The sequence below is a fragment of the Lycium ferocissimum genome, unplaced genomic scaffold (genome assembly GCF_029784015.1).
Source record: "Lycium ferocissimum isolate CSIRO_LF1 unplaced genomic scaffold, AGI_CSIRO_Lferr_CH_V1 ctg23728, whole genome shotgun sequence".
NCBI classification, from domain to species: Eukaryota; Viridiplantae; Streptophyta; class Magnoliopsida; order Solanales; family Solanaceae; genus Lycium; species Lycium ferocissimum.
Window position 1 is genome coordinate 956 of NW_026721171.1, and position 8,070 is coordinate 9,025.

The 8,070-nt window shown below is 37.8% G+C and overlaps 1 long non-coding RNA gene and 1 pseudogene across 1 annotated transcript; both read left to right on the plus strand.

The window, feature by feature from the left end:
- Positions 1-420: 420 nt before the first annotated feature.
- LOC132043388 (pentatricopeptide repeat-containing protein At3g22150, chloroplastic-like) lies at positions 421-1,717 on the plus strand (annotated as a pseudogene).
- A 156-nt stretch (positions 1,718-1,873) lies between these two features.
- LOC132043389 (uncharacterized) lies at positions 1,874-6,583 on the plus strand. Its single transcript, XR_009411792.1, has 3 exons — positions 1,874-1,971; positions 5,510-5,602; positions 5,796-6,583. It is a non-coding gene; the product is annotated as an uncharacterized LOC132043389 (long non-coding RNA).
- Positions 6,584-8,070: the final 1,487 nt, after the last annotated feature.

Genomic DNA, 8,070 nt, shown 5'->3' on the forward strand with positions numbered 1-8,070 from the left:
GGTCCTTCAAAGAGATTGTGACTGAGATTAACAATCTGCAAATTTGATGGCATCTTTGGAATATGCCCACCAAGTTGGTTCTCTCCAAGTTGGAGTTCAAACAGTAACTTTAATTTACCAATAGATGTTGGAATTCGACCACTTAGTTCATTCCCCAGCAGGTACAAGTAATCAAGACTTTCTAAAGTTGGAGATTGAACTTGGTATTGAACCAGTCAATGAATTCCAGCCGATATTTAGCCTCTTCAATCTATTCAGCTGTGAAATGTTACTTGGAATTTCTCCAACAAGGTTACTGGACTGAAGATTCAGTACCTGAAGATGAAAAATATTACCCACCTCTACAGGAATAGGACCACTCAGGTTATTCTGCGCTAAGTTCAAAAGGGCCAACTTTTGGCAATTCCCCAATTCAGAAGGATGGCAATTACCATCCTACTTTCGGCAGCATCAAATCTCAGGGACAGGGAAATTGGTAAACAGACCCATGGTTATCTTCTGAGGCACAATATTCAATTTGAAGGCATGGAGAGTTACCTGATAGACATGTATGCCAAATCTAGCATGATTAGAGAAGCACAAGAAATATTTCAGTCAAACGTCACAAACGATAAAGATCGAGCCACATGGAATCCTATGATTGCTGGAAACACTCAAAATGGATTAATTGAACAATCCTTTGTTGTCTTGAGAGATGATTGAGAAGAATGTGAAACCAAATGCTGTGACCTTAGCATCAATTCTCCCATCATGCAGTCAGTCAGGAAGTATAGCAATAGGCAAGCAGCTACATTGTTTTGCAATTCGCAATTTGTTTGAGAACAATGTTTATGTTGTCTCGGCTTTGGTAGACATGTATTCTAAATCAGGAATCATTGATTATGCTGAAAATGTTTTTCTAAATCCCCTACAAGAAGAACTCTGTGACATACACAAATATGATTTTGGGATACGGCCAGCATGGGATGGGTAAGAAAGCTCTAACGTTATTCTACTCTCTGCAGCAGAATGGTTTAGAACCAGATGCTGTTACCTTTGTAGCAATCTTGTCTGCTTGCAGCTACACCGGATTGGTTGATGAAGGCCTTCAAATATTTGAGCTGATGGGCGAAGAATACGGGATTCAGCCGTCGGCAGAGCACTATGCGTGTGTGGTTGACATGTTAGGAAGAGTTGGACGGTTGGATGAAGCTCATAATTTTGCTAAACAGTTGGGTGAAGAGGGTAACGTCTTAGGAATATGGGGATCACTCCTTGCAGCCTGCAGAGTGCATAGAAATTTTGAATTGGCGAAAATTGTTTCCAGTAAGCTGCTTGAATTAGCGGGGAGTGACAGAATTTCTGGTTATCATGTACTGCTTTCAATATATATGCAGAGAGGAGAAACTGGCAGTCTGTAGATAACGTCAGAAGAGGAATGCAAAAATGGGGTTGTCAAAGGAGGTTGGGTGTAGTTGGATTGATACTTCTGGATATCCAAACTATTTTGTATCTAGAGATAAGAAGCATCCTCAGTGCTGCATGATATATGATATGTTGGGATATTTAACCATCAATATGAAGGATGTTGAACTAATGGAAGAGTGGTTTTATGGGCTAGAAGAATAACAATTTATTAGTTCTCCCACTATGTACCTATGTATTCATGACATTTTTGGACAGGCTTGCTAGAGTTGACAGGATCTTAATTTATCAGTGACCAGCTTAGCCTTTGAGATTCGAGGAAATAAAGTTGTTTTTTGCTTTTTAGTTTAGTCTTCTGAATGATGCTTTTTACTTAAATTGTGAAGATACTCCGAGTAGGAAAATTCAGTTAGTGAAATGTATATATGTTGCTTTATTAAGACAAATCAGTCAGAGGTTCCATTTACCTTTTTGGTGGAAAACAAGGAGTCCCAGATAGCAAAGAAAGGGCCTATCCAAGATAAACTTCTATCAGCTATCTGATTGACTGAAGCACATTTAATTTAGGTGACCAGTTCTCTCCTTTGCATAACTTCTGCTTCTTCTGCAGTTTTTTTTTTTTTTTGTTTTTGTTTTGCAGTTCTGTTTTAAACTATTGTATTGAGGATATCTTTTGGTACAGAATTCCCTCAATAGTGGATGAAAGGATCAAAGAGAGTTGTAATAACACTTGCTTAGGTTGGTTCAGATAACTATAAGTATTGTCTGCTGATGTTGGTTCAGAAAACGATAAGTATTGTCTGCTAATGTTGGTTCAGGTAATTATAGTATGTGAATAGCAATGGAGTTTGCATAAATGCACTTTTTCATTTGTGAAAATGGTTCTGAAGCTACAATACACTCTATAGATAAGATAATCTCTGAAAAATTCTTTATTTGATTGTCGGCTTAAATTATTGGACATTGGCAAGCAAAAGCTTCTATATAGTCTAATTCTAGTAATTAGCAAGGGATTTTGTTGGCTAAATATGCTTATAGACTTGTGTCAACCAATTAAATTCTGAGTCCATAACATCTTTACTTGCCTTATTAGGCTCCACATGGTTGCTTGCAAGCTGCTTGTGGCAACTCAAAGTTAGTTACTCCCTTCGTCCCAATTTAAGTATCTTAGTTTGACTAGGCACGGAGTTTAAGAAATAAAGAGATACTTTTGAATCTTATGATTCTAAATTAAAGATGTATATAATGTACTAAAATGTCGTTTGAATCTTGTGGTTATAAACTTGTCATGTAGGATGTTTGAATTGTCAACTTACTAAATATACAAAGAGACACTCTTTTTGGAACATACCAAAAAGGAAAGTAAGACACTTAAATTGGGACGGGGGGAGTGTTGTTTTTCAGTTCCAGAAGGGATAAATGGCTTAAGGGCATCACCTTGTGAAGTTTTAGGGTAAATATTTTTATTAATAATGGGAAAAGCTTTTTTGTATACCAAAAGGTAGACACATAAAATGATTCCTACAAACGACACCCAATCTTCTATACAAACTGGAACTTCATGGATGCACCAAAAAGAAACTAAGAATGAAAGGCTATTCCTCAAGTACCGTCGTTATTCCGTATCCTTGAAAAGCTCTACATGAGTGCTAATGGCGCAACGATCTCACGCTCTTCGACTTCTCCTCCTAGATATCCAACTAGAGAGTGCCTCTTATATTCCCGGCAATGCTTCTGTTGAAGTCTTCTCTTTCTGCAAAAGATAGTTCTAGGGCTCAGTTCTATAGCAATGTGATTAACTAAAGCAAATGCATAAGTTTGTTCTGCAGACGTTGATCTTATTTGGTCACTGACAAGTTGAGTAGGTTTTTCTTACTGACTTCATTTATGCTGCATGTCTGATTAGATTTGTTGTCTAGGGTGCTCTTGAATTCGTAGGATTACAATATAGAACTCAACTTGCAGATTGATCAACTATTCTTATGATGAGTTGTGCAGGTTAGTATTGTTGTTGATACATTCGGAAAAGTATTGTAAGGGTGTTCTGTGCTTAAGCCTTTCACTATAAGATGATTTGTTGCGGTTTCATGGTACCGTATCGAGTCTTATCTTGCACATAAGAAGATGGTTGGTCCATCTTGCTACTACACTTTAGAGGTGTTGTGCGAGTGTTGGTTTATGGATGATATATTTGATATTGTCAAGTATAGTGACACTGACGATTCATTACCAGGAAAAAATTCATCTTCTTATTAGATGTTCAGAAATGAACGAAATGACAAGATCACCCTCTCACTAGGCAATAAATGACTGAAGAAGAGCCGAGATGAAAATGATAGCTATAATTTAGAGTAAATTTATGGTGAGGCCGTTTGTCGAGAAATTCAGTTATTTTGATGGAAACTTAGAAGAAGAAATTATAGATAAAACAATGGGAAAATACATAATTTTCCCCGGTTATTAAAAGATCACGCGCCTAAACTTTGCGAGCGATCCTTACCCTCTAGACTTGTTGATGGAACTTATACCCCCTCGCTACAAGAATCCTAGATTTATGTTGGATGTCATTATGCATGCGCTTGATTCGTGTATAGCACCACTTAATCTGTCTCTCTCTTATTTTCCTTTCTTCTTCTGTTCCTTATCTCTCCACCACAAATTTTACCACAAGAAAATTTTGCCATGGTTATATGAATTGAATTTAATATTTTCAACCTAGACATTTCTTTTTGAGGAAAAAAGACACTTGAGGCTGGCTAGCAGTAGGCGATGGGATTGGAGGTAGTGAGGGTGGAGGAGGTGGACGAGGACGAGAGAGGTGGAGATAGTGAAAGCAATGGTGGAGGTTCAAGGAAGTTTGGTGAGAAGAAAAAAAAATGGCTAGTAGTAGGTGGTGAGGTGGAGGAGGAGGAGGATGGAGGTGGAGGTGGTGGCATTGGTGGAAGTTCAAGTTGGTTCGGTGAAAAGAAAGAAAGAGAAAGAAAAAAGCTAGTAGGTGTTAGGAATGGAAGTGGTGGGGCTGAAGGAGGTGGAGGAGGACGGGGAGGTGGAGGTACTGGCAACAATGATGAAGGTTCTGATGGATTTGGTGAAGACAAAGAACGAAAAATAAAAGGACAGCCCGGAGCACAAGCTTCCCGCCTTAGCAGTGTCCGGGGAAGAGCCGCACCCCAAGGGGTATAATGTAGACAACCTACCCTAATGCAAACATTAGTGGTTGGCTCGACCCCGTGACCTATAGGTCACTTGGAGACAACTTGAGTATTGCTCCAAGGCTCCCCTTCATGAAGACTAAGAGTGAGAAAGAGAAAAAAAGAAAGAAAAGGGAAGAGTTAAAGAAAAGAAAAAAGAAACGAGATTTCCAATGTTAGTGTAATTAGTAGTATAATGTTCAATAAGGAAATGACACCTGGATGGTTTTATGCGTTTTAGCATTGTTTTTCCCTCTTGCACCGGGAGACTTGGCGCAAGTGTAAAGTTTCCTCTGTGTGACAAGAAAGTCATGAGTTCAAGCCGCGGAAGTAGCTTTTCTCTTGCAGAAATGAAAGGTAAGGTTGAGTACATCAGACCCAATGTGATTTGGCACTTCCTACGTGTGCTTAGTGCTCTAGACTGCCTATTTTTACGCTTCCAAGAAAGTGATTGCTCTTTCTTTGTCACATCGTCACTCAGGTAGATATAGGGGTCGCCCGTAAATTTAGGTGTGAGTGACTTTTCGGGACAACTTTTAGGGGAAAATTGAAATCTTGGCACTTTCTTATTCAAAGCAAATTGAAATATTACCTAGAGGTGATGTCTTCTCAAGAGCTGAGACCAGATATTGTCAGCAGATTGTAGAAGTTGTTGCTATAAAGGACACACAGTTAATGATATATTTGCTCTGATCCTGCTGACGGTGGAGTAGCTGTTGGTATTACTGGGACTGAGAAGATGTCACACAAACCTTTCCTCAATATTCTATTATGTCATTAATGATTTGTTGCATAGCATTTTGAATCCTACTATTGGATCATTTACCTCCTGTTTGCTGTGGTGTCCAATAAGGTTTATTCATATTCTTCAAGTCTATGAATATTCTTTTTCTGATCAAGTATTACATATGTAGGTTGCAAAAGAATATCACATGTAGTTTTGGAAGATGGCAATTTCATTTCTTATAGCGGGCTGTTGCTCAATCTATGACAACGCGGCTCACCAGGTTAGTCTTTTCGTGTTGGTAGGATATTTACTTTGATAATTTAATGTCTTACTCTTGTTTCTTCAATTTTTTTTTTTTGGTGGGGGGTGCGGGGGATGAGAAAGAGGATACTGTAAGCTAACGTGAGCTTATTTCTGTCTGTTACTGCTGGGTGATACAGTAATAATTTTCATTTTCACGCTTTGTATCTCAGTTTTGGTAATTGAATCGGAGCTCAGTGAGGATGAATCCTACGGCTGCAGCAGAGGCTCGCTATCGCTGGTGAAGAGCAATATTTGGAGGCTGTTTTGGAGGAGAAAGCTGGTTCATAACGTTTTTGGTAGAAGCGAATCTGCCGATGTATTTTTGCGGAGGAACAAGAAAATATCTGCTGGTGTATTTGTAGAAGCAACAGCCTTCTGATTCTTCTTAAGTTGCTCGAGTACCACCTGCCCAGTCTAATCTGTCACCTTTTATCTTCACCCTTGCAATCTTTTTCTTGTTGTCCAATACAACTACCTTTATTAACAAGAAACCTCCAGATATCCCAGAAGTTCACCTTTCAGAGTAATCAAAGCCTATCCTTGAGATTGCTTTTGCTCTAAGGATAGTGTGTTGCGAGAAATTGCATCTGGCAGAGATCTGAAGAAGTTCCTCGTGGTCACTGCTGATCTATGGGTCCTCTCAGTTGTAGGCAACCGCTGCAACTTCTTGACACCGTTCTACATATGTCAGTGCAATTCTTTCTGTTTTCCTGTGTTCCATTTGTATTTGCTATCTGTTCTTAACGGATACGCTTTTTCATGGTCTTCCACACAGTGAACCCAGATTTGTGCTCAAGTCATACAGTTCCTGCTTTTTATAAGTGTAAAGATAAAGTGGATCCATTAGCCAAGAAAGCAGTGCAAGAAATAAAGAAACAATATGGTGACTGTCTGTATAATGCAGAGCAATAATACCCTCATAAGCCAAGCTCTATTTTTGCCATTTCATTCGATGGAACTTGTCAGTCTATTACATTTCTTACGTTTTTGTCTTCCTCCTAAATTTTAGTACACTTTGTTCTGCTGGTGATGTGCAATATCTGCTAAAATATTATACTTACCTCTAAATTTAAGCAATAAGTTCCAATCACATACTATTTGTTTTTTCAATGTGCTTGTCATTTGTGGCAACGGAACAAATATTGGCCACTCACAGTAATAGCTATATCAGTTAACGTCAGCACTACAATTTAAGAACATTATATAAAAACATCAGTTGTCTTTTACAAGTTAAACTAAAATGTGAAAGATAAGCATCCGCCAATAGTAACAAACTTCTACTAAAATTCAAGAATTAGACAGATCAATTTGAAAATCATATAATGTACAAAATCATCGTTTCACGGAAATGTGCCAAAATGTTAACTGGTTCAAGATTAAAAAAGAAGAAGAAGCTATTATACTTAAGAGTATATGAACTAATTTACAAGTACATTTGGAGTATGTATAAATCTTTTTGCCAAATCTCATTCCCAAGATTCAAGGCTATTCCTTCCACACTGTTGGCAAATTCAACCATTTCCCTAGCTTGAATCTCGTTCAATTCATAAACGTGTGAAATCCCATATATATATCCCCAAACTAACATCATTTGATACTTTTTCTTGATCTACAACATACATGTAGGTGACAGTAGTTAACAAGGTTACTCCAGTGTAAAAGGCGATCAATCAATCAAAAACCATTTATCTTTTTCTTTTTCATATCATAAACTAATTCGTGTGTGGACAACATCATCTATCATAGCATTGTTTCTATTAACTCCCTCCGTTTCAAAATAAGTGGTGTTTTTAGCTTGAGTACACCCCCTAGGAAAACTATTCATCCCTATAAAATAAGATGTATTTTAATAATTTACCCTTAATAAATATCTTAAAAATATATATAGCTCTTTAGTGTAGTTTCTTAGTTATATGAAACTTCTTTTATTTAAATAACGGTAAAATTGAAAGAAAAAAATTAATGCTTTACACCACTTATTTTAAAACAAAATAAATAAGTAAAAATATTTTACACCACTTATTTTGAAATGGAGAGAGTAGGAAGAATTAACTAAAGGTGACTTTTTAGTTATGAAATTAGTATAGGTGACTTGTGGGGACCATTTCATCTCAAAACCCATTTAAATTTGAGATTAAGATAATTGAGGTTCAAAGTGTATTTTTTAAAACTTCTTAATCTTTTATAAAATACAAAAAGATCCCAACTTAATCCAAAAAACCCACTAGCCCCCCTTCTCATCCTCCCACCCCTCCCCCCAGCCCCACACCCCACCCCCTCCCCCCAATTTTTTTTTTTAAAGTTTTGATATTTTTTATTTGCTTTGTCACCAGTCCCCCTCCTCCTCCCACCCCCACCCCCCCCTCCCTCCTCCCACCCCATCCTCCTCCCACCCCCCCCCACACCATTGACCCCAAATTATTATTTTTTTAAAAAAGTTTTGAT